At 40.0% G+C, this 26,002-nt stretch overlaps 1 long non-coding RNA gene across 1 annotated transcript; it reads right to left on the bottom strand.

Annotated features, from left to right (window-relative positions):
• Window positions 1-379: 379 nt before the first annotated feature.
• On the bottom strand, window positions 380-6,996 carry LOC135421811 (uncharacterized). The gene is made up of 3 exons (XR_010434211.1): window positions 6,670-6,996; window positions 1,968-2,044; window positions 380-772 (listed from the first exon to the last, which is right to left on the bottom strand). It is a non-coding gene; the product is annotated as an uncharacterized LOC135421811 (long non-coding RNA).
• Window positions 6,997-26,002: the final 19,006 nt, after the last annotated feature.

The raw sequence follows: 26,002 nt of genomic DNA, 5'->3' as shown, positions 1-26,002 counted from the left end.
GGGACAGCTTGGGCCCCTCCCAAGGCTGGGATGTGGCACAAAACATGGGAATGGCAGTGCAGGACCATGGCACCCACCTCCCTTTGGGAAGGGAGGACAGGCAAGATGGGGAGAGACACGTTTGAGACAAAACATCCCACAGCTCCAGACAGAAATATGAGTATCAATGGCATAAACCAGAGTCCTGCCACCCACCTCTGTTCATTGTGCCTCAGCTCCCACGCAAGGCAGCCATTCACACAGCCCTGCTGTCCTTGTTTCACAAGGTTTCTATTAAAAAAAGAAAGTGAGGAAAGTGAACATGAAAAAAAGCAGCTTTTTGATTCCTCAACGTGCTGCCAATGAATGTTTAATGAATAAATTTTGAGTTTCTTCTCTGTGCTGCAGCACTCTCCCCACACTCACCTATTTATTCTTTTTAAAAAAGCAGGAAAACAGATAATATTATTATTTCCTAAGGATTTAAATTATAGAAGAAACCTCTTTCACATTGAAGTTTCCCAAATCCATATTATATTTTGAACAAAACCCTCAGATTTTATATCATTCCTTCTCATTTCTGCTGTCAGATGCACCATGGCATTAGGCTTAAAAGCCAGACAGCAGCACTGCTCCAAAGGCAGCACAGCAAACAAGAAAAACAATTACATTTTGTAAGTTTACAAGGGAAAATCTGCTGTAAATAACCATGTAAGTAGATCTTGCTGTCGGTAGGTGGGATCTGAGCATCAAGAAGAACCAACTGGAAGGAACAGCAACCAACAGGGTAGAGCTGAAAGGAGAGAAAAGTAGAATTAGCCAAGCTATGTCATAGAGGAAGAGAAAGGAAAAAAAGTAATAAAAAGTAAAGAAATCCTACTAAGAGAGATTGGAGGTTGTGGAACGTGATGGAACAAGAGAGTAGGTCACAGCTCCGGGCTTTTCCTGCTGCTCTGCATTTCCTCTACAGTTTTTGATCTTTCTTCAGAGGTTTGATTCCTCATTTATTAAATCATTTGTAAGAGATTGTTTCACGCTGCCAGCACCGACTCTGGAATACCCAGACTGGAAGGACTTCCAGCTCCACCTCCAGTGGAAGAAAAACTGTGCCTGCGAGACCTGAGAAACCAGACCACGACTGCTTTGTACCCACCCAGCAGAATAGTTCTCAGAGGGCTGACAGGTCCTTCCTCCTTGGGCTCCTGATCCAAAGATATTCCTTTCTCTCTGACCATTTCCAGTGCTGGATTGTCTAAACCTGCCAACAGCCACCTCTCCAGCAGTGGGAATGTGCCAGAGAACTTTGAAGTCCTGGGGGAGAAGTCCCAGCTTAGTTAAGCCCAGTCTTTCTCACATCCTCATTCCTCTCCCAAGTGTCCTCCCTTTGGAGAAGAGACCACCTGAGCAGAGATGAGCATGGCCTTATCAAGGGTAAGGAAAATATTAAGTAATAGGAAATAAACCATGAAAGAGGAGCCACACTGTAGGTTTCTACTTTGTTAACCCAGCCAGGCATTTAGAGATAATACAATATAATACAATAAAATACAATAACACAAACAGCAGCATGCATTACTAAATGTTTTGTCAGTAGAGTCATTCAAAATAATCACATTTTACTCTTTTTTTCTTTTTTAATATTCATAAAGGCTTCATAGCATAAAACTCCTCCAGTTCCACTCAAATCTTACACTGTCTGATGAAAGCTCTCACCATGAGGAAGAGCTGGCTATAGATCATTCCCTAATCATAGCCTGGCATTAAGGGTTGTGAGAAATCAATTATAATCACTATTAAATAAGGGGATCATCATTAATATGGTAGTGGCCTTGACAAAAAAGTGTGTTAAGAGCAAAATGCTAAATATAATTTCATCCAGATAACTCTCCTGTGATCTGTATAAATGTGGGAAGCTGAAAGAGAAAGGAAAACCATCACTGTATGAAAGTCTACAGTGATGAATAAAAATGAAGTTTATTTAACAATACCTGACATGACATCATCACTGCAATGAAAGTCTTGCCCATAACTGAAGAGAAAGATCACTGGAAGCCATGAAGTCATTCTACAAATAATGAAAATGCAAATAATCCAACAATTCTAATGTCCATCATCAAACATCAAATGGCAGTGTTTAAAGTCTCCAATTTAAACTTGTACTTTTATTTTATAAAGCTTTACTAAAATAGAGATTTTTTTTTGTACTATATCTACAGTCACATATCAACTCCTGCTAAATAGAAAGGGCAACAAAACTACAAAACAACTGCATCCTTTTCCCTCTCCCCACTCCCTCCTCACCCCCTGTCTCATGTTCTATTTGCTGTTAAGTTTCTTCACAGACACCAGGCTCCAACCTTCTGCTTTGGAATACTTAAAATGAAATCCACATAATTTCATTGCTAAATTCTGGTTTAGTTCATCTTACAGTTTACAAAACCCCTAAGAAATGTACATCTGACAATAATTCCACAACACAAAACTGTGCCACATGCCAACCGTAGGATCACTAGTAAGATAAATCAGGTTATTTTAGTATCCATCTTAGATTTTTACTGTTATTCTACCATAAATTCAAAGTCTTGAAGCCAAGAATGCACCTTCAGAAGAAAAGAGTGACAACCAAGGAATTCTAAAGGAATAAAGGAATGGCTTTATTTCACTCCACATTTTATTTCCAACAGACTTTTCTGAAATGTTGGTGGATGTTTTGTTGCTGTGGTTTTTTGGTTTTGGTTTTAGATTTCAAACTACTTATACAGATTATGGACTGAGTAACTAGAGAAAAAACCAAAGTCACATATTTTAAGGAACACTCAATTCTCCTGTATGGACCAAGAGATTCTATAGAAGGCCTAGATAATAACTGTGATTCTTTTTTCTGCCAGCACAGTAAGTACTTTTCTTCCATATCTGACCCAATAGAACCACACTGAGTGTTTCCTCTTCTCTTGGTGTTCCATTGATGTGACACTTCACACACACAGAGCTCCTTCTGACAGGTCCCCACTTTTTGAAACTTATTCTCTGAAATGAAATTAATTCATAACAACCTAAAGGTATTTTCTCATGCTTTTAAATTACAGAAAAACTTCCCTCAGTGGTGCCTCTACACTCCTATGTACACTCTTGATGTTGTAGTTTGAGACATAATTTCATATGCAGAAAGACCACCCTCAAAAGAGGGCAATTGAACTGCAAACAGCAGCACTTGCAACGCCAAACATCTCCTGAGGAAAGCAGGGCTGAGCCAACAGACCCTTCTGTTTGAATCCTGGCTCTTGAACAACGAGGATCTTAAAGGACTAATTCTTACAAGCTCCTCCTGCACAAAGAATCAGCAAAACACTCCTGTGCTCTTTCAAATCTCAAAATGAGGAAGTGTGGTTTTATTCCTCAAATGGGAACACCCTTGGTGTGTGAGAACCCCCACGGCAGGTGGAATGTCTGTGCACCCAGAGGGACCTGCAGCCCAGCCAGAGGGGAGGTGCAGGAGAAGGATGCCCTGAGGATGGAGAGCCAGACCTGGAGCACTTGGCCTGTCTGAGTTCCTTCCCAGCCATTTGTGTCTCATCTTCACACACAGGAATTGTTCCCTTCACCCTGGACGGGATATAGATTAAGAAATGTTGCAAACACACACTGAAGTGAAACAATTGCACAGTTTCTCATTCCAAAGGACGTTTTAAAGCCATTCTCCCTCACCAAATATCAGCATATGCTTCTGAAGTGCTCCTGGAATCAAATTTGTGTCACTACAGCCACAAGGCATTGTGCTGCCCACAGTGCTGGATCAGCTGCCTTGCTGGGAAGGCTGGGATCAGGATTTCCTTGCTGCAAAGGTTTTCTTTCCAGGGTATATAATTTTGCCTCTCACTCCTCCTGAAAATTACGAGGCAGTCTAAAAACGTCCTCTACTCCTGTTTGTTGGGTGAGGATCCCTTTTACAGCAGCACTCCTTCCAGACAGAAAGGCAGCATTAATTCAATAAACAGATAAAAACAAAATTCCTGGTTTCTTCTCAGTAAATACAAATTTTGATTTTTAATCAACCTTAAAAATAGAATTACTTTTAACACATCTATTAAAAGCAATGAATTAGCAGAATAAAAATGAAGTAATTAGGTACGTTATAATTTTTGTTTACAAGCCCTAATGAAAACCAGTAAATCTTGACATGTTGTTGTGTCTCAACACACAGAGCTCGTGGCCTTGACCCTGCAGTGTCTGTCACGGCCCTGCTGTCAGAGCCACCATCTCCAGGGCTGTGTGAGATCTTGTATTTAACTCAACCAACTGGTGAGTGCAGCATGGACAGTCATTTTGGGTTTAAAATTACCTAATGTTTCACTTTCCCCGGACACAATTAGCTTGATTAAATAAAGGTATTCATATTCATAATATTACTTTAAAAGGCAGGAATAAAACCAGCCATTTACATACTTTCAGACCAACTTCTATTCCACTGAAATTTTGATAATGGCTCATGTGGGCTTGAATTAAACTTCTATTTCCCCATCAGCTCTGTTTAGATTCTGTTTTCATATGTTGCAGAATTATGCACCTATAATTAGTTTGAAATCTTACATAAATGGGCTTAATTTCAGAGTCTCAAGAGAAAACAAGAGCACATTATTTACCTCATTCAGCAATAAATGGAGGTAAGCACAGATTCTAGTTACTGATTCCATAAAAAACAGGATACTTATTTAAAACAGGCAATTTCTCTTGGTTTTTTGTGCCGAGCATCAATGTGGAGAGGACCTGCTACAATAACAGCAATGATGAGTAGAGGTCCCCCCGAATTTAGGTTTAATCATACTTGACTGATTGAAAAACTAGCCATGCTATTCAAATGAAATAAAAAGAGGGGGCCAAGGGGAAGAAGTAGATCAAAAATAGTTAACACAGTATCCATTTGAGAACAGAAAATCATATTTCTTTAGAAACAAAGTGATTTTGTGCTGCAGATTTAACCTGGATGGGGGAGTTATGCAGGATTTGGAGGGAGGAAAAGATGTGGGGCCTCAACAGCCCAGGGAACTGTGACTCATCAACTTCTGCACTTCCTGAGCTGCTCCAGGGCCACACCCTGCTCTGCCCACATTGATCAGAGACAAAGCTGTGCAAGGCCAGGCAGCAGAATGCAGCAGACACAAATCAGGATTAATTCTGATCCAGGGGAAAGGTGTCTCCTGAGCCCATGTTGCAATGAATAAGGCCCCACGTCAGCAAGACAACTCTTTAATTTCATGTTTATACAATGTATAAACACATCAAATTCATTCATTCATGGTGGCACATCTGCTGCCTCAGCAACATGCACACCTTTTCAATACTAGAATTTGGAATAATAGATTCATCTTCAAACACTGATTTTCCAAAATAGCCATATTGCAAATCCCATCGACATCTGGAATATTTAATTACCATCACACTGATCCATAAAGTCCCTGGAACACCAAGGTTCAACTTCAAACATATCGGCACAAGAAGTGAAAAAGTTGATTCCAAATGTGACTCATGGACAGGGAGTGTTTTTGAGAACATTACAAATGGCAGAATAAAGATCTCAGAGATCCAGGTCTACTCCAGTTTTCATCCAGTTCTCCAGATGAGCACACACAGGACAAGCCCAGAACATGTGAAGATTTTACCACATTTCATGTGTGTCCACTCAGATGAACCAAACATCTTTTCAATGATAATTATCTCAATTCGATACAGTTCTTTCACAAAAAAATGAAGCAAAGCTCCACATAGAACAAAAAACTGGTCACTTTGCTGGGAATTTAATGCCTAAACCTTTGCTTTTCCTAATCTAGGTTCACTATTTCGCTGCTGAACAATTTAGTTTTCATTTTTGTCATTGTATTGCAGATGGATTGCAGGCTTGGATAACAACATAAACCTGGTTAATCAACTTTCATGTCATATTTATGCTGCAACAGGGAGGTTTTACTGTGGTCTGCACTTTACCAATGCAACTGTGGAATACAGCCAGAGGTTTATGTACCCTTAAAATTGCAAGCTGCAGCCCACTCTGCCACCAGTGACTCTGAGTCTGCTACTGACAACAATCTCTTGGCTTTGCCAAATACAGATTCAGTTAAATTTAATTAAAATGACAAAAAACACCACCAGAAACAACCCCACCCCTCCATCAGGAAAATGTATGAATTCTCAGACCTACTGGTTTCCTGGTGACAGAGAAACCAGTTAAAAGTCAAGAAAAATGTATTTCTTAATTAATTTGTTTTGGCATCACTACCTCATTCTTAATGCAAGATTTGGGCAGAATAAAGAAATCCCTTTTACAGAAACTCCAGTGTGACTGTAACTGATATATTTTCATAGTGCTGCTTTGGTTTTACTGGAGTTATTTTCCCCAGAAAGCTGAAGGACTTGCATGGAAAAAAACCCCCACAACCTGTCAAAAGCTGGTATGGCATTCTGTGCTCCCTAAATCACTTGTGGACATTTATGGCAGCAGTAAGTTAGTAATTAAAAATCAAATTCTATGGCTGTTCAGAAAAGTCAGGACTCCGATAGCAGATGACAATTAAGAGCAGATATTTGAACCACACCAATTACGCAGAGCTTGCAATTAACATTATTACTCATAAATTATAATGTATAATGTGTTTTGCCTGACATGACCAAGAAGCAGAGGAATGGAAAATGACTCACATTTCAGCAGCTGGCTTTGCTGAAGCAAACTGGGACAGGAACTGGAACCAGCTCAGGTCACCCCCTCCACGAGGGCAGCACCAGTGGCCTTTGACCAGTGCAATCCAATACAGGGCTCTGGGGTTTGGTTTTCTTTTGGTGTGTGTTTTGAGGTTGGTTTGGTTTGGTTTTTGGGAGTTTCTGTGTGGTTTTGTGTGCTTTGGATGTTTGTTAGTTTGGGGGTTTTATTATGATGCAGTTTAGCACAAATCAAGTTCCTATGGAGATTATATGTGGTATAATTTAGATTAATAACAGTAAATGATTTGAAGGTTTAATGCAATACAACATTACTTGTCATAACCTTGAAATCCAGAGGCAGTTGACACCTGTCATAGTAGGCACAGCAGATTTTTCTCCCAGGAAGAAGCATTTTCCCTTTCCCAATGATAAAAAATAAAACTGCAATCTTATTTATAATCTGAAAATAGTTGTAACATAGGAGGCTAGAAATTCATCAGCAATACAGGACTAAGTATTATCTGCAGTCCTGGATTAGTTTGGTTTGAAGGAGAATGGGAAGGCACAAACCCCCTGTAACCTTGGGGTGGGAGGATCATTTGAATTGGCTCCAATTTTGGACACATTCCAGTGGCTGCAGCAGCAGTGGTTTAGCAGGGTAAACTGAAGGGACTAGAAGAAAGATTTTCTCAGACAATTATAAAAAACCTTTTAATCATGTGGCTCTGAATGTTGAGAGGAGCACATTGCTATCTACAAATTGCTTAAACCCCTTCCTACAATAGCAGTCCCTGATATTTCATTTTCCCGTTCTTTTCCTCCCTTCATCAATCTCTTTGTTGTACTTTTTAATGCCAGCTGAGCCCAGGTCATAGTGTCTCAATAGCTCATCTGAAACTTGTAACATTTTATTATCACAACAAATTTTAGCCTTTCAGCTTTCTAAGAAGATGCACCAGTTTATATCAAAATAGTTATTTTCATAACTGAACTACTTTTATTATGTTATGTTTCAGTTAATGCTTTTAAAGTGCAATTCAATTGTCAATAAAGCCTTTAAAAATCATTATTAAAAAAAATTATTCTTATAGAATAAAGTCCACTCTAAGTAATAAAACTGCTTTAAATTTAGTTCCAGCTCCTTGCTGAGGTGCCACCTTTTTCCAGGCACTCAGGTTGACATTATATTTATAACTGCTACACTGCAGTCAATTTTGGGACAGTAAGACAAGGTCTAAATCCTCTGACATAAACAATAGCTATAGAAAGCTTCACCAGGATGAAAGTGGAGTTAATTTAATCAAGGAGAAAGGTCTGCTTTGTGAAAATATTGTATTGAGCCAAAAGGTGATTTGTGCCAAACAGCCAGCCCAGGACACCACGGACATTGGGCTGAAGGCACCAGCCCTGCTCCCCTGGCTGAACAGTGACCTCAGGGGAAGGGACACACATTCCCACAACAGTCAGGGAAAATACTCCACTTCAGCAGGTGTTGGTGATTAGTTAATGACCAAAACAAGAACATTAATCATGCATTTATTATTAAAACAAAACCTACTTTTGTCACAGTCTGAGTGATGATGTGAGAACAAACTGGACACCCATTGCACACCAAGCAGCACCTTTGCTTCAGGGGATGAAGCCACACTAACCCAGCTCCAAACAGGAACAATAAGAAACATTTCCTCAAGTCTCTTACCCTCCCCACCAGTCACCTTGTCCTGCTGTGCTCTGCCACTCTTTGTCTTGCTTGTCTTTTTTCCCCTCGTTGCTGCTCCACCCTCCTTCCGTGTCTATCCCCCTAAAAACACAAGATCTTTATCTTTTAGAATTGCAAGCATGTTATTCCCACATCATCACAGGAGCTGAGCAGTGCTCTCCTCCTTTGTCATCAGCTGAGACAGTCAGCTCCTTGCACCAGAGAACCTAAATGTGTGCAAACCCAGCACAAAACTCTCATCTTTGGGACAACCTAAAAGTTATTAGTGCACACTTATTACATTTAGCAGCATAATTGTGGTTCAGTAAGGATTCACCTTCAACTCCAAAAATAAACTCATTTGATGCATCTTGTCTTTAAAGTAAAAAAGATCCCCTGCATGCTCCTTTTGGAGCCCTTTTTGCTCAGTGTTCAACAACAGGGAGCTGGTGAGAGATTTCCAATTCCAGGTCAACAATATTTCCAGGACTGGGGGCTGCAGAATTGTCAGTTTTTGATACACAGAGACGTTCTTGCTGTGTGCTTTCATTTTTTACTGACCCATTAAGCCTAAGAAATCCTATTAGAAATAATAGGAAAGCCTGCCTTGCAAAGCCCCGTTCTCTTCTGCTCCTACATCCTCATTTCCACAATGGCCTCATTGCATCATTTCATTCCAAATTCTTTACAACCTTCCTGCAATACAAATTCTCTGCCCTCTGAAAATGGAACTCCTGGATTTAACAAATCCTGAAGGGAACAGGTTCCATCATGGCTGGATGAAGACTGAGAAATACTGTTTTAAAGCTTCAGTAGAGATTCAGCCATGGAATGTGGCTGCTGCTCAGCTTTCAACCAGGAGCAGGGAGGATGTTACTACCCCTGGTGCCACACAGGTGGGATTGTTACAACTGAGAAATTACTAAAAAAACACCAACCAACAAACAGAAACCAAAAGCCCTGCCTACAAGGCTGAGTGGAATAAGAATTCTTCTGTTAAAAATTTCTTTTCTAGAACTGGACCAATAAAGATACATCTTCAGTATTGTGTATGTTCTAAACTCTCATTGCTTTTGCCTTTTCTTCACTTTTTTTTTTTTTATTAGTTCTGGTGAGATATTTCTTTAATCATAAAGAATATAATATACTTAGAGTACCTGAATGGTAAAGGAGAGTTACAGAGCTTACTAAATCACACCTACATCTAAGGAAGTCTTGATTCTGTAACATGAAAAAAAAATTATACTGTAATTTTACAAGGGTTTTTCCTGTGATCCTTATTCAACCTTGCAGTATATATAACTCAATTCACCAACAAATTAAAACCTTAACTCAAACCCAGGCTCCATTACAATAACTATTTTTAATACCTGGATACAGAGTATTAGGGGTTGTTTCTCCTCTTCCTGTCTAAGGTTTAATCCTAAAAAGCAGCCATGAAAAAAGGAAACTTCAGATTTTCAAAGTATGTTCTTAGGGGAACATTATATTAAGCCAAACAAACACTACAGGTACAGTTTCTTAAAATGTCCCCTCAAGTCTCCATGCCAAAGCTCTCCACTGAAGCCACAGGAATTCTGCTACAGCTTCAGAGCAGACTGAGGATTGAACTTTTTCATGGCAGCAAACACAGTCCAGGAGCACAAACGTGGTGCTGATCTCATTCCTATGGGTATCAAACCCACAGCAGCTCAATGCCTGGGGTGGGCTGTGCTGCACAGTCCCAGAGCCTCAGGAACACTGGGAGCTGGATAATCAGCCTCAGCAGCTCATGTTGTGAGGGAAGAAAATGAGAATCAGAAAATAATATAGTCCTCCCTGGTGCTGAGGACTAAGCACAACATTTTGGGGAGTTTAGAACGCAGGGGAATTCATAATTAAACATCTCCTAAGTAGGAGAATTAGTTGCTTTAGAGCAAAGAGGCTGTCATGGGAATCAACAAAGAACAGCAACATGAAATACTGAGAGGCCTCTTGAAATCCCCTGCCCCTCCAGAAGCTGAATAATTTATTGGGGAGACAACAAAGGAATCATTTTCATAAAAGAGTCATAAGTTTGTCAGAATGTTTTTGCCAAACAACAGTGATAATAATGCAAGTATTGATTCCCTTTTATTAACAACTCAGGATAAGTGCAGAGTGCATAACATTCAATATCAACTTCCAACAATCCCCCAACTCCAAGGCAGAGTACACTAGACTATGCAGTTACTTGAGTAGTTGGTTCTCAGGTTTTGATGTTGAATATTCTGCTGTTTTTCTAATGGAAATGCCCTCCTTTTTGTCTCACATTTCTGTCTGATCCACAAGTCTTTGCATAACTCAAACTAGCTACACATGGGCCAGAGCAGAGCCAGAGCCACACTCTGGCACAGCCACTCAAGGCAGCTCCTCCTGTTGTGTGTCAATATTAATAAACCAAAGAAATTCAACTATTTATAACCACTTATTATCTAAAACAGTTTCAGTAAAAACGATGCTGTTTAAATCATTGATGTATTTAAAATACATTTCACTTACACTGTTAAATCTGTCTCTAAGTTATTTTACCATGTTTTTATAGTCCTTCCCTTGACATCAGTGTCACTGACAGGCATTAACCATGTGGTTAGTTTTCTGAGACCAGAGAGTTTTTAATTTAAGCTATTTATTGCCACCTCCTTCTCTTTAGCCTGGGTTCATCTTCACTGAGAACCTCACACAGCCCTTGAGAAATACCATGTAAGGTCACTGCTCTTTGCAAATACAGGCTCTGTGTTTTACAAGTTCAGAATATGGGTTTGGAGGGGGGTTTCCTGCCTTTTCCCTGCTTCTGTCTGCTGATGGATCTTGTGTGCTGTGGATATCCCAGCCTCCAGCTCCTGGAGGATAGGGAGGACATCCCAGCCTCCAATTAGCCTGGGATAATCCGTACTATCCTTCCATTACTTGTCCCTGACATGGTTCAGAGAGAACAAGCCAGGATTTCTTTCACCCTTTGAAGCAACCAACTCAACTAGAAAAGAAAATCACAGCACAAACCTCTGCTTCATTGCAAATTGATGAAACTTTCCAGAGGATTACAGCTGTGGAGCCTATAATAACTCTGCCATTATTGCTGCCAGTGTTTCATTTCATTGTTTTCCTCCTGGTGTGATGTACAACCCACAGCAGTGGGACTGCTTTGAATGAAACATCCATTCAGAGCTCAGTCTCCAGAAAGCCAGTGGTCACTTTTAGCCCTTCTTGCCCATGTCCTGTGTTTTTATCATCCATCTCTCAAGCTAACAAGAAAAACTGCATTGGAAAAGGAATAAAATCCAGTATTTTACAATTTAAGCTGCCATTAAGTAATAGAAACAAGCAGTCAATCTTCCATTTAAGTGGAAAGGCCCACATTCCATATTCTTACAGAAACACTTCTGAACCTGCCCCTAAAGCACAGCATCAGGCACATCTGATTAGATATCAAAAGCCACTTCCAGTGAGCCTTAAATTATCCCAGAACTCTTTACAACCCATCTCTTCTCAACATCCACCACATGAATGTCATGGAGAGAGACACACAGGTTTAAGACACTTAGTCTAGGGAAAAAAAATAAAAAATTAACACGGCCACACATAAGTTGAGTCAGGATTCAGATGGAAAAAGGATGAACTTCTAAGAACTTGCCCACAGCTCTGGAGGGCATTGTCTACCTGTTTGCCAGACAAGAGTGATATTGAGGATTTTGGTTTTTTAGGGTTCTTATGTTGCTAAAGATTTAATAGTTGGACACTATGCCTACTTCTGTTTGTGACTCAACAGAAAATGCTCCTTGCTCTGTCAGAAAGAGCCTTTCCAGATGCCAGTGTTGATCATCCCTCACACTCACACCTCGTGGGAGGGGAATTCTCTGAACATGCTCTAGAATGAGGCTGCAATTGAGCCAGGAAACCACCCTGGGCCATAAGGACTGAGGAACAGAGTGTGCTTGCTACCAAGTCACACCAGGTATTTCCTCAGGTGGTGTTTGAAGTGCTGGCTCAGTTCAGACAGTGAGGTTCAGCCAGAGAGCCCCGCACAAACCTAACCTGCAGGCTCCTTCCAGAGAAACCAGAGAGCTTGGCATGACCCCAAGTGGAGCCTCTTCTTAGGAAGGAACTGAAATTTAAGACATTTCAGTGCCCTGCAAAACATAACCCATAAACCTTCTCCTCAATCCACCTTGTGTGTCTTTACAAAGGATGCTCCAACCAAAGGCTGTGGTGACTCCGAGGATGCGTCACCTCCCCGAGGGCAGCAGGGCAGAGCAGACACAAGGTCTGGATTTGAGCAGCATTCCATCACAAACTCCTTCATTTCCAATCTGCCTTAAGCACAGGAGTGGAGTCTCTCTGCCTGCTCTATGCTCAGGTCATGAATAATTGCTTAATATTTTTCTTTCACCCATCTCTTTAGGAGGTACAGCAGTGGGAGAAGGTAAGGAAATCCTATTTTCACTGGCAGAAAATGATTTTAAGTTGTATTACCAAAGTTCAACCACATCAATTTAGTTTTATAAATATTTTGCATGTGAGACTGTATTCTGCTCATTTCTGTTCTCAACAAAATTAAAAACCAACAGTGGGCTGAAGGGCTTCAAAACCCAAGTTTTGCTGTGGCATGGCATCAATTCTCTTACCCTATAAGAAAAAAAACACACTAGAACTTGGAGAATACATTTTTTTTTTCTCTTTTTTTTCCCCTTAGCTGAAGAGCTTCCATGGACAGGCAACCTTAAAAAGATGCTTTAAGAAAGATGCATCGTAGCTCCATAACTGAGCACAGATTTGCTTTTACCCTGATTGCTGATGATCATGGTAGGGCTGAGCACACCAAATACATTGTTCAGGAAGCTCTGCTTGGTAGCCAACATCTGCTGGTAAGTACAGCAAGAATTTCTATATGTGGAAAAAGAGTCACAAAAAGGGGTTCTAAGTCCCAATACCAAAATTGTAAAGAATGTACCTAGTTTGTTTCAAAGGGATTTGTCATCTGAATAAAGCCTAAACCAATACCAGAATTGTAAAGAATGTACCTAGTTTGTTTCAAAGGGATTTGTCATCTGAATAAAGCCTAAACCATCTAACTCTACAGAACTTCTAAAATACATGGAAACTGATCAGTAAATAATGTGGGTAATCAAACCTCTGCTCAATATTTTCTTATTTTTTTCATACATATATGGGATTCATTAAGGAATTTCTTTATTCTGAAGACTGCTCAGCATCCTAAAGGATTTCAAAAGTGCTCCCCCCTAAAAAACCCCAACACTTTAGTATGAAATTATCAGCATTTTCAGAATAAGTTATTCTAGTTATAGTATCTATATATTACAAAGGTATTGGCTTTGTGCTCTTATGAAATGCATACAAGTGGGCATGAATGAAAAAATCATGCCATAATTCCACACACTGCCAAACTCACCAGTGTGAGCAAATCCATTTGCTAATTTGGATATTTTCAAGCAGAAAGTGATCATAAATTATCTGCAAACTGCTTTTAGAAGCACCTATTTGCCCAGACCTTTGTGTTTGGTAACAGTAGTCTCATTTATTACAGAACCATACTGACATTACCACGTAACTCACGTGGCACTGGGGATAATTCTGTAACAGAAATCAGCTGCTCTGATTTCCTGTGGAGAACATGATTCATTCTGGACCAAAACCAACGGAAATACTTTCTGGTTTCAGTTAAAAGTTAGAGATTTCTGGCAAAAGATGTTAAAACTGATTAGTTTTACTGCACTTCTAACCCTTCTTCTCCAACCTAAAAGCCTTGAAAATTCAAGATGCTGCCTACAGACTTGGTTAAATTTAATTAAAAAGTAAGACCATCATCAATGGAGCTCTAACAGCAAAGTTTATGTTCCACTGAAGGTCTCAATGATAAGAGTGGTGGACTCCTGTAGATGGCAAAATATACACTACAAAATTTAACAAGTGCTCAGCTACAGAGAGGTTATTTCATCCAGCCAAAAGCAAAAAGACAAAATGTAATTATTTGGCAGGGAATACACTTCATTTTTACCTTATGGTACAGAATGTTATTAAAAATGTTTTGAGAATCATGTTCAGCAGATTGCTTTTGAAAGCAAACTACAAAGAAGCATAAAACCTTAACATTTTTACACTCAGTCAACATTTAGGATCTCACACCCCCACACTTGTAAACTCATATCCAAAACTCTTCCCTGGTCCAAATCCAGTTTGAAACTTGGGACCTCCTCCTCCACACATGGAGAGGAAGGAGCCATGAACCCCCCAAAATCTGTCCCTGTCCAGACAGGGTCAGTGAGAAGCTCTGCAAGGGACCCTCTAGAACCTTATTTCGATGTCACAGGTAAGAAAACAGAGACAACAAATGGTCTCTTGCTGAAGATGAAGGTTCACAGAAGAAAAAAATCAAGAGATAGAGACCTACCAGCACAGCCATCTCTCTTACACTGACTGCTGGCTTTGCTTTTATTCCTCTTTGCTAAACTGTTCTCAGCACAAACAAACACATTCTGCTGCTCCAGGTTAGCACAGGAAGGGCCAAACCAAACCTCCCAGAGTGTCATCAGCTGAGGACTGACCCCAACAAACTGCAAGGAGCTGCTACACACTGCAAGAATTATTTGATTTTTTTAATGTAAAAACTAAGAAACTAGAAAGTTCAATGTCCCTTTTGATTAATTAAATAATACGTCATTTTATCTTTGTCAACATTTATGTTTCTTTTTAGTATCAAAGGAAGTTGAAATCCAGGGATTCCTAGGAAAAGATTTCTGTTCTCACATGAGCATCAGTGCAGCCCCAGGTTCCAGCTGAAGCCTGCTGCTTTTATTTTGCACATTTGATTAAGAAATAAATACAATATTTTCCCTATTTCTAGTTGGCAAATCTCTTCTGAGATGTGGAGCCATCCTGATGCAAAAAGGAAACAAAAGCACTGTAAGTTTACTGTAAACAGACTCTGAGTTTGGATTTGTGAGTTCTCTCAAGTTTTAGAACTGTAATTTAACCCTCTGGACTCCATAAACTTTTAAGAAGATCACATTACAATGAACAAGTAAAAATACATATAATTTGACACAGATACCCATCAATCTTTAAAGTCTTCATTTCAACATATTCATTGGACTGTTTAAATATACTTAGGTGGAAAAACTAAATTCTGGTTTTAGTAACAATAAAGCAATGTAGAAAACACTGTTTATAAAAGTTTAAAACACTATTTATAGATGTTTAAGAAGTATTTGAAATATTTTAAATACGATTGATACAGATAAAATTAGGTCTTCTTACATAAAGTAAGTTTCAAAGGCAACTTCTTTTGCATCTTTTCTACTTTAGAAATGCTCTGGATGCTTCTGGATTCAATCAAACAGCAAAAGTGTCCAAGGAAGCATTTGGATTTGCCCTCATTTTTGAGTTTCACAAAATTACAATTCCATCTTTAAAAGGTGTCAGTGTCACCTAAAATGTTATTTATAACACCTTTAAGAAACTTCCCATGGCAAACTCACGTTATCTAAGTCCAGGGTTCACTAATTAGGTTTGGGGGTGGCCTGCCTTGTCGAAATCTGGCTTTCCTAATTTCACAGGGGAATCTGGATTCTGCAAGAGCTTCTCAACTGAACAAACTTGGTAACCATCCAGGTCTCCCCATTTCAGCCACCAAAACCCCAATATATTTTTAAGAATTACAAAAACTGACCTTGAAAATAGGTATCAAAGCACTTAAGATGGAAACCCGACGGTGTTCTGTGTTTGTGAAGGTGAATCAGAGCAGGACTTTGGTGACAACTTCTACACCAGGAAGAGAAAGCCAACCCCTGGCCTGGATTCCCCAAAACCATGAGCATTGCTTAGATGATGGCATTCCATGAAAGGTTCTGTGTCTGAAGCCCACTGACAAGATTTAAATGCTTTAATTTCCAGCTTGATTTACACAACTGGGTTTGCAGCCCAGGGCTGAACAACCCCCAGCTGGTGCAATAATCTGTTAGCACTGCATCTCCTCTGCCTGAACAAAACACAATTGTTTGGGGCCACAACTGCCCAGCACCTCGAGGGGACATTCATTTATTGCTGGGAACTGGCCAGGAATGGTCTGACAGGAAAATGCCTCGGTCTGGTGTCATAAAAAAGACTAAGTGCAACTCTTCTGTGGTTTAATTGGTGAACTCTTTACATTATACCATATATATCTGAATTTAGGCCAGTTTTGAAGTCTCATTTGAAGGTTTCATCTGTGTGACAAAACAGTCAAAAAAACCCCAAAGCAACACTGTCAAAAAACTTTAAATATTGATTTTTAGCCTGTTTTTCAAACACTAAATTAAAAAGAAGAAAATGTACTTGGGTACTAAGAGCTATTACTGCTTTGTTAAGGACATTAATGTTTATTTAGGCAATGGAGACATGCTGACAGCCTACATACATATCCTAATGACAGCCTATATACATTTCTTAATGCTGAGACAGTCTAAGACATTGTAGTAGCAGAAATGAAATAAAATTTCTCCTCCTGTATATCATAAAAAGACCTTTGTTTATGCCACTATAATGGCAATTATTTGTAAGCCATATTACTTGCCATATTACTGGCCCAGAAATAACTGCATAAGAATGAAATGAGCCCACATTTACAGAGAAGAGCTTCCAGGAGCTTTATCTTAACATTTCCTCATATCATTTGATATGCTTGGCTGGACCTCTGAGTAAAAATAAATTATCACTTGAAGTGTGAAGGTGTACTTTCGTAGTGGATTAAAATTCATGCATCTTTTCATTTGATGACTGCTCCAGGGTTTCTTTTTAGGCAGCTTCAAAAGGGGGAATTTATATATAGGTTTTTTTATGCTGAGCTGCCTTTTTAAGCTGGACAAATATGAGTTACAATGTGCTTCAAGGGAAACAAAAAAGGAACACATTAAAAACTGTCACTGTTATGAAGAAAATAACTCCTGAAATAGACATTTCCACTTTTTCAGGGCAAATACATTACGATCACAAGCAGACTTTTTAAATATTCTTAAGTTTGCTGGGAAAGTAACTCACCCATAGCAAAAAGTCCCACCTGCTTTCAAGTTTGAATATCATTTAGCTAAACATCTAACTCATTATTAGGATCTAATGACTTATGAAACCCACACAGTCATCAGCTTTATCAACAGAAATGTATAATTTCATTATGATATAGCAGAATTACTGAGATATCCAATCAGAAAGTGCTTAAAACCTTCAGCTTTGCTCAGAATGTGATTCTGTGCATAATGTTTGGTCACCTGTGCCTACAGAACAAAATCTGATCAAGAGAATTGGGACATAGTTTATACAGCTCCTGGAGTCCTTATCTAGTTAAGATGTTAGTGCTGGGAGCCAGTGGAGCTCCTGAGCACAGGATGGGTCAGGCTGGGAGGGACCACAGTGGCTCATCTGGTCCCACCTCCCTGCTCCAGCAGGGCCAGCCCAGAGCACATGGCACAGGATTGTGTCCAGAGGGGTCTGGAATATCCCCAGGGAGGAGACTCCAGCCCCTCCCTGGGCAGCCTGTTCAGGGCTGGGTCACTGCCCAGCAAAGAAGTTCTTCCTCCTGTCCAGGGGGAACTTCCTGGGCATCAGTTCCCGCCCGTTCCTCCTGTGCCATTGCTGGGCCCCCGAGCAGAGCCTGCTCCATCCTCTGCCCCCTCCCTGCAGCCCCTGACACACCCTGGGGAGGGCCCCTCTCAGGCTCTGCTCTGGAGGCTGAACAGCCCCAGCTCCCTCAGCCTTTGCTGCTCCCAGAGCTGCTCCAGCCCTTGGGCATCTCCGCAGCCTGCGCTGGCCCCGCTGCAGGAGCTCCCTGGCCCTGCTGTGCTGAGGAGCCCGAGCTGGGCCCAGCCCTGCAGATGTGCCTGCCCAGGGCTGGGCAGAGGGGCAGGATCCCCTCCCTGCCCTGCTCCAATGCTCTTCCTGATCCTCCCCAGCATCCCATTGCCCTCCTTGTCCCCAGGATACACTGCTGGACGGGGACAGCTCATTGTCCACCAGGACCCCCAGGGCAGTTTAGTCACCCCCAGTTTGGTTCCTCTGAATTTACCAGAATGTACCACTCCAGCACAAAAGCCTTCCCATGGCAATGTCTGTACCCATGAGTGCAAAAGTGCTCCTCCATCAGGCTGTGACATGAAAGGACCCCAGAATATGATATATAGAAGGTTTTTGAGCACCTGCTCTCTAACCTGCACACTTTCAACTCACCTCCCACAGGGGCACCAAGAATCGTGCAAGGAAACTGAGCAGCAGAGTCAACAACCAAATTCCCTCATAATAAAATCAAATCCCAGTTTCACAATTAGTTTTTGCAAACATCTTGAAAGGCAGACGGGTCTGATCAGTGGGGATTCGTGTACATTCAGCTGAGTATTGGGGTCTGTGAGGAGCAAAACAGGAGAAAAATCCTGAAGGATTGGGCAACTGGTAAATACATGAGGAAGGTAAATTGCCATAACAATTTCTAGGTGAATAAAACTTTTGAAATTCTTTTCTACAATATTACTCTTACTGGCAGCTAATACAAATATTCTCCTTTTCCAGGAGAACTGAAGGGAATTTATCATTAAACAGTTTTACAACACTTTTCAGAAGCAGACTTCAAAATTTTACAACAAATGCAGTTTTATCTCACCAGGAAAAACAGCTTTTTTCTGTGTTCTACAAAAAAAAAGGCCCAAATTGAAAATAAATAAATAAAAATTATGAACTTCCACCCTTACTCAAGAGTGATGTGAGTATTGTTCCATCAGACAGTGGGATTGTTCCTTGTTTGAAGGACTCAGAATTTACAAGCTCTTCAGAGGAATCACTAAGAGGTGGCACAGGTACTTCACCTCCACAGCAAGGACACAGAACTACAACAGGATTTAAAAATAGTACATTTTGGAGCTTTTTGGCTAAATGGTAAACTTAGTTTTTTTGTTTACTGGTGGGATATTTTGAGGACAATATCTAGTGAGACACTGGGGCAGAAGTTCCAAGAGTCTCTTCAGAGCAGTTTCCTTTCAACAGACCTGAAGTGCAACAGTCCCCCAGTGCAGACAGAACCCTGGGCAGAAATCCCACTGCTTCACTCCTAATTGCAATTATGAACCCCACAATTGAGGTGGGTAAAAGCCTCAAGAGATTCCCAATAGCATCATTTAAAAATAAAATTTAAAAAAATACCTTTGTAATTACTGTATTTCAATTCTCAGGAAAATAAGCTGCCTTTGAGATCTACCTGATCTACAAACTCCAGTGAAAGGGATTTGTTTTCCCTGCACAAGGTGTCTGATCCTGTTGTGTTTCAGCTGCCAACAGCACACAAAAAGGCCATTTTATTTTGCTGAGACCAATTCTTTTGTCTAGCAGGGAATCTCGGTATTATTTTTCCATCATCTTCAAAATTACGTGTGGCCTTTTGCTGTTTCACTAATAACTACTTATAAAATACAACAACATATAACTTCAATGTGCAAACATTTACTACAACAGTAACAGGTCTGGCCAAATGAAACTCCTGATGTCATGAACAGGTATCATAAATCTAGAATCAATTCTGAAGGCTGGGTTGTGCAAATAAGCTCAGAACAAACACCAAATCCTCTGAAATTGAGAGATGCAAAGTAAATGAGGTTTTTGGATAACACTATAGTCATTTAATGTTCTGATTTTATAAATGTTGAATAGCAGAACAGGGAGAGAACTTGCTCCTGACTAATACATTATCCCAGGAGTAATGAAACAGAACTGACAGATGTGAAAGTCGTACTGATATTTTCTACAGACATATTGCCTTTTTTTCTGAGTAAAAGAAAAATAACAAGGCTTTCCAGGCAAAAGCCAGTTGTGTGGAGCCATTTTTTAGGAAGGTTCAACCAGGTCAAAATATCAAAAGGACCTAAAATTCAGCAATAAGGAAATCCTAAAAAACTGCCAAGCCTGGCATCTGAAATGAAGAAATTAATTTTAGTAGGCACAATAAAATTCTCAGCTCTGCACATCAGTCATTTAGGGCCTACTCCCCTGGAGCTCATTAAAGATTTCTATTGACTTCTGTGATCTTTGATTTAGGAGCTGAGATTTTTGTAACTATAAAAAGAAATCATTCCAGTTTGCACAGGTGCAAATTACAGTAAAAGGTAGGGGGAGAAAAGTAAAACTGAGACCCTAATGTGTTCTTTTATGGCATAAATAACAATTTAAAAGGTTAATCTTGTAACACCATACAGACAGCTGTTAAATGAGGTCTTCTCTGGGTTGCTGGAAGTGAAGAGCTCTGTAGAAAAATCCAGAACATGTCCCTCTTTGCTGTAAGAGGCTACAGGGTCAGATTATAGGACAAACTTCCTTTCACTGGCTCAAAAAGCACTGAGCTCCTCTTTTTTCATATGTGACCTTGACAATGGTATGGCTACAACCTTGCTAAATCACTTTTTTTATCCATACTGCACATATTTAGACTGAAGTCAACTCACTTGCTTTGATTGTTGCAAGACCTGGCTTTGAGTTTCTGTCCGGGAGTGCTGCCCGTGTGGTGCTGCCCCTCCCTCTCACGGTGCTGCTCTCCTGGCACACAGGGTCCAGCAGCACCAGGGGTTGGCTGCAGCTTCACCTCAAACCATGGGGGCCAGAAAACACCCCCAGAGGCCACCTAGTCCAGCCTCCTGCTGAAGGAACAGCAGCACCAGAACCACATTTTCCTCAGCCTTTCCTTTGCTGTCACTGCTCTCAGAATCACAGAATCACAGAATCACTTTCTGTGAGACATCATGGCTGCTGTTCACAGCCCTCCTTTTTCAGCTCCAGCTGAGCTTCGAATTCCATAATTCTCTGCCTGCATGCAGAGACAACATCTCTGTGTCCCTCCAGGGGAGCCCATCACTGCTTCCACTTGCTCTGCACCTCCTCCCTGAGTCTGAGCTCCTCACTCATCCATGTTGGCCTCCTGCCATGCTTGTCTGACTTCCTAAACATTGCAGTTTGCTGGTTTTGTGCCCTGAGGAGGCTGTCTTTGAATACCAACCAGCTGTCCTGTGTCCCTCTGACCCTCCAGGGCAGCCTTCCATTAAGCCTGCCAAGAAGATCCCTGAGTAAGCCAAAATTTGCTTTCCTAAAATCCAAGCTTGTGATCTTATTCTGACTTCTTTTTACAGGATTTAAGACTCCAGTCTCGTGGTTCCTGCAGGGAAGGATGCCTGAGCCTTTAATATCTTTGACCAGTTCTTTGTTGGTTTTGAGGAGGAGATTCAGCAGAACATCTCTTGTACTCAGCTCATCTCTCATCTGCCTTAGGAAGTTGTCCTCTGGTTGCACTTAAGCCTGCTTATGCTTCCAACAGATTTGGGGGCAGCTGAGGCCTCCCATGGACAAGGCAGCCTGTGCCTTTCCACATGTGAACACAAAAATTCATTTCAGTTTACCAAGTCTCTTGGCAATAACAGCACCAAATGCACTCCCAGAGGTGGCAGTGCCACCCTCCTGTCCTGTTTGTCCCTGCTCAGCTGGGGATGTGATGCTACATGTGCTGCTCCTGAGAGTTACACATGCTGAATGATCAGCATGGTAATTAATGGAGAGTTAATAGAGTGCATTTTTATCTTCTATTAACTTGCACTGCTCACCTCCCTGCTCTGGTTGTTGGATCATAACTATGCTCTGAGAAAACACACTGCCACAAAAAGCCAAATTCCTCATTGCTTGACCCCTTAACTCCCATCCACAGTGGGAATGCACATTCCTGCATCTCACTGCAGCTGCAAAGAGTGGGACAGCAACAAATCAGGGAAACAAACGCAGCAGGAAATGGTCACCTGTGCTTTTAGAAGCAAGCACAACAACCATCATTTGCTCACAACATTTTTGGAATGGTATAAACAAGAGACTTGCAAGTCACATGATCTTTCCCTTTCTTTGCAGCTCAAATTAGGAAAGTTTTTGTCTTCTCTTATCCCTTTGTGTTATAGTGACTTTTTCTTCCTTCCTTCTTAGGCAGTGGAACTGATGCTGGTGTAACACCAGACAGTGGCTTTTAGTCTGATTCCCTGAGCTACAACTCTCCCAATCCAGGTTGTTTTCAGCCAGATTTACCAAACTGCAAAGAGTTTAAAACAGCAATGAATTCCATTCATACAGCATCAGATCATTCTGTCGTTTTTAACCCATGATGGATAAATATCACTGGTCTGAGGGGACTGGAAAAATAAAGAATTCTTAACAATTTTGACTAATACATTTTGTTTTTGTGAAAGACATAACAGCAGTCACAACCAAATCCACTGAAATTCCCTGTTCATAAGAAAGACATCTCATCTCCCAAAATACCAAGGTATTTTCAACTACCTTTCCCTGAGAGCTCAACAAATATTTGTGGCAAATGTTTTAAAGTTCGTTCTATGAAGGCAAAGGAGCTGTGCTGACAAGTTCCCAGCTTTCCACCAAATGATAATAATGACAGATCACTGTCATGCCAATCTAACTAATCAGCTCATAATTCATGGATGAAGATTCACTAGAGGACAAACATTAGAATCCAACTTTCTCAAAAAAAAACCCTAAACCAAAACAACCTCCACATGCCCACCAGAAAAAACCCAAATTCATTGTCTTGGTGTACAAAATTGTTGACCACACATATAAAAAGGTGATAAAACTACCAGAGACTTGCAAAAGAACAGAAAGGTCAAAGTAAAGATAATCAAACCTTTGAGGTTAGAATAAAATACAGCATTTTGATTATCAAATGCTACATCTTGATTATCCCATCAATAAAGGGTATCTCATTGCTTGATGTTAAATACAGTCAGAAACCCCTATCCTCATTTTTCCAGTCATTCCCATGCATATTTGGATACTGTCACAAAGGTCCCATGATGAAGAACCAAAATGCAGGGATTATGTTTTCATTAAGAGCCATTTGAATTGTGCTGGCAAACTAGGAAAAGCACAAACTCGTATGATTAATAAAGTGTCTTATTATCTAAAATTTTCAATTTTCACTGATGTATAAATACATTGGGAATATTCATTATTTTTTTATTACATAGAAGGCTATTCCAGAACTTTATTCTGCTACCAGCAATGGAAGCACATTTTAATCTCCAGTCTAACTATATTTATGTTTATTTTTTATCCTTTTGATCTCACAGAATTATATTTTGAATTTAAAATAATCCTTCTCTAATATTTACTGCCTACGTATTTTCAGAAACAGCAGTCATTTCTCCTCTCAACCTTTATTTTGCTACACTAAATAAGCCAAGATCTTTTTATCTCCTCCAATAAGACCAGTTCTTCATTCTCCCCATAATACTGGAAGGTCTTTTCCACAACTGCTCCTGTTTCCTTGCACATTTTTAAATCTACACACAATCACTAAGGATAAATTTTGTTCTTGCAGAATTTAATAATATGTTCCAGTGATGAGAAAAAAACAGCAAACAAAAGACAACTAAACAACCAACCAACTCTGCAGAGTTCATGTATCGTATCTGGAAACTCCATTCACACAGAGGGATTTCAGTATCATTGTCTAAGCAAACCTCAGAATACACTTAATTCCAGAATGACTGACACTGTTGGCAAAATTAAGCAAAAAATGGGATTGTGGAGGGTAGAATTTGAAATTGGGAGGGAAAAAAATCACCTATGACAATAATAACAGTTTTAAAAAGTTCTATAAAGCAGCATTCCTTAGTTTTTTCTCTGTTTATTTTTGATAGAGGCACTAAGTGGAAATGGATCTGCATCTTTTCCAAGCTCTCTTATACAGCTTTATTTTGAAAGTCAGTTTGGGCTTGGTTTAAATAAAAGGGTTTAATCTCTGCATCCACCTGGGCCATTAACTTGGAACAGTTTTCTTTCTCATATTCAGCCTTGGAAAGAACTCTCCAATTGTGTCAATGTCTTCAATTACTGCAACTCACTTTAGCAATCGTGTCTGGGATCATTTCTTACTTCTCCACCACACACAGATCATGACTGGAACTTTTATTCTGGAATTCAGATTGTGACAATCTGGGAAGAACCCAAAGTGTTCTTAAGAAAGGGTGTTGCACAGTGAAGACCAATGACACAGAGTGAAAAAAATAAAGGGTGGGGGGAACAGGAAAGCAGAAAAAGGCAAAGCAAATGGCTATGCTTTGCACATTTTTAGCACTCTTTAAGAAGGTTTTATTACCACCACTATATATATATATATAAAAATATATACCACCATTATATACATATATATATATACATATATATGTTTATGATGCATATGGTTTAAAAAATAAGAAGAACAACACTTGAAGCAACTATTTTAATTTTAAAATAATCTAGATTTTTTGGTTAAAAATAAGGAATGGAATATAAGCAAACTGTGTTTTTTGGTTGGCAATATGACTGTAATTCAATGTTCAATATTAGATTGAAAAAATGAACATTTTATACAAGTGGAATGTACCCAGCATAAATTCCAGCAAGCACATATCAATCACTGGGACCTCAATACTCTTAAATATCTATGTGTAAATATCTTTTTATGTAAAAATATATAAAGGTGCTCAAGAGTGCAATTTCTATTCACATCGTCTCTGGAATTCAGTTTTGCAAGGCTCAGTCTCCTATTTATGTATTTGGTGCACATTTTTAAGTGCTTCTTGAAATATTAGGATTAACCAAACAGCCATCAGAGCTTGATTTAAAGAGAATGATGTTAAATTTGTTGCTAGTGCAAGGGAGAGCAGTGGGTATGATCAGGAGCACTTTCTTCTCAGAATGTAAAGCTTTAGTGTGTTCCCTCCAGCACAGCTCCAGGATGGAACTTCCAGCACAGCTCCAAGCAAACCAAGATTTAGAAATGTAACATCTAACTCAGAAAGGGGGAAAAGGGAATTAAGAATAGACATTTGACATGAAAGAAGGTTTATGGGACAGTATTCTTAGTTTGTTGTGGGTGTTACATGAACCATCTGAGAATAAAGATCATTTTTCTTCTGCTATTTAATGGTTCTGAAAAAATAATTCCTCATATAATTCCTGGGATCTGCTCTATAGGTCAAAAATTAAAATGCAGGTTCAAATAAGAGCACAACTACTACACATTCTACACAGTTCCCTGTTTAACTACAATGGAAAATTATTTTGAGAGAGGACTCCCTTTAAGATAAAATAACAGACATGTTCTGTTGTTTCACAGAAGAGAATTCCTAAATTTCATATGAGCCAAGATCCTTAAAATTCATTTAAGACAAGTGCACGAGGGTCCCAGTAACAGACTGGGAGGAATAACACTAGTCTTGATGCAAATTACTGATGAACTCTGATTTGCCCTGGATAGTTCTGTGCGAATTACATTGTAAAAATTACACTTAATTAAGCTGCATTCCTTTCAACTGCCCTTCTTCCCACGAGCCTTACACAGCAGGGTGTTGTTTGCCTCTGATCCTGAGCCCAGGCCTGGCTCAGCTCTGCCTTCCCCAGGTACCCTGTGCATCCCCGCCCATTTTCCAGATGTGCAACAGCAGACAAACAAACAATTTCATCTCAATTTTCAGCACCCCTGTATGGCTGCAAAACACATTTTTCTAAAGGGCTTGCTATTGTTTAACAGCCTGTGTGAGTATTAGGAGGTTGAGATTA

The sequence above is a fragment of the Pseudopipra pipra genome, chromosome 14 (genome assembly GCF_036250125.1).
Source record: "Pseudopipra pipra isolate bDixPip1 chromosome 14, bDixPip1.hap1, whole genome shotgun sequence".
NCBI classification, from domain to species: domain Eukaryota; kingdom Metazoa; phylum Chordata; class Aves; order Passeriformes; family Pipridae; genus Pseudopipra; species Pseudopipra pipra.
Note: the sequence above shows the minus strand (reverse complement) of the source record. Positions and strands in the feature narration are given on the sequence as shown.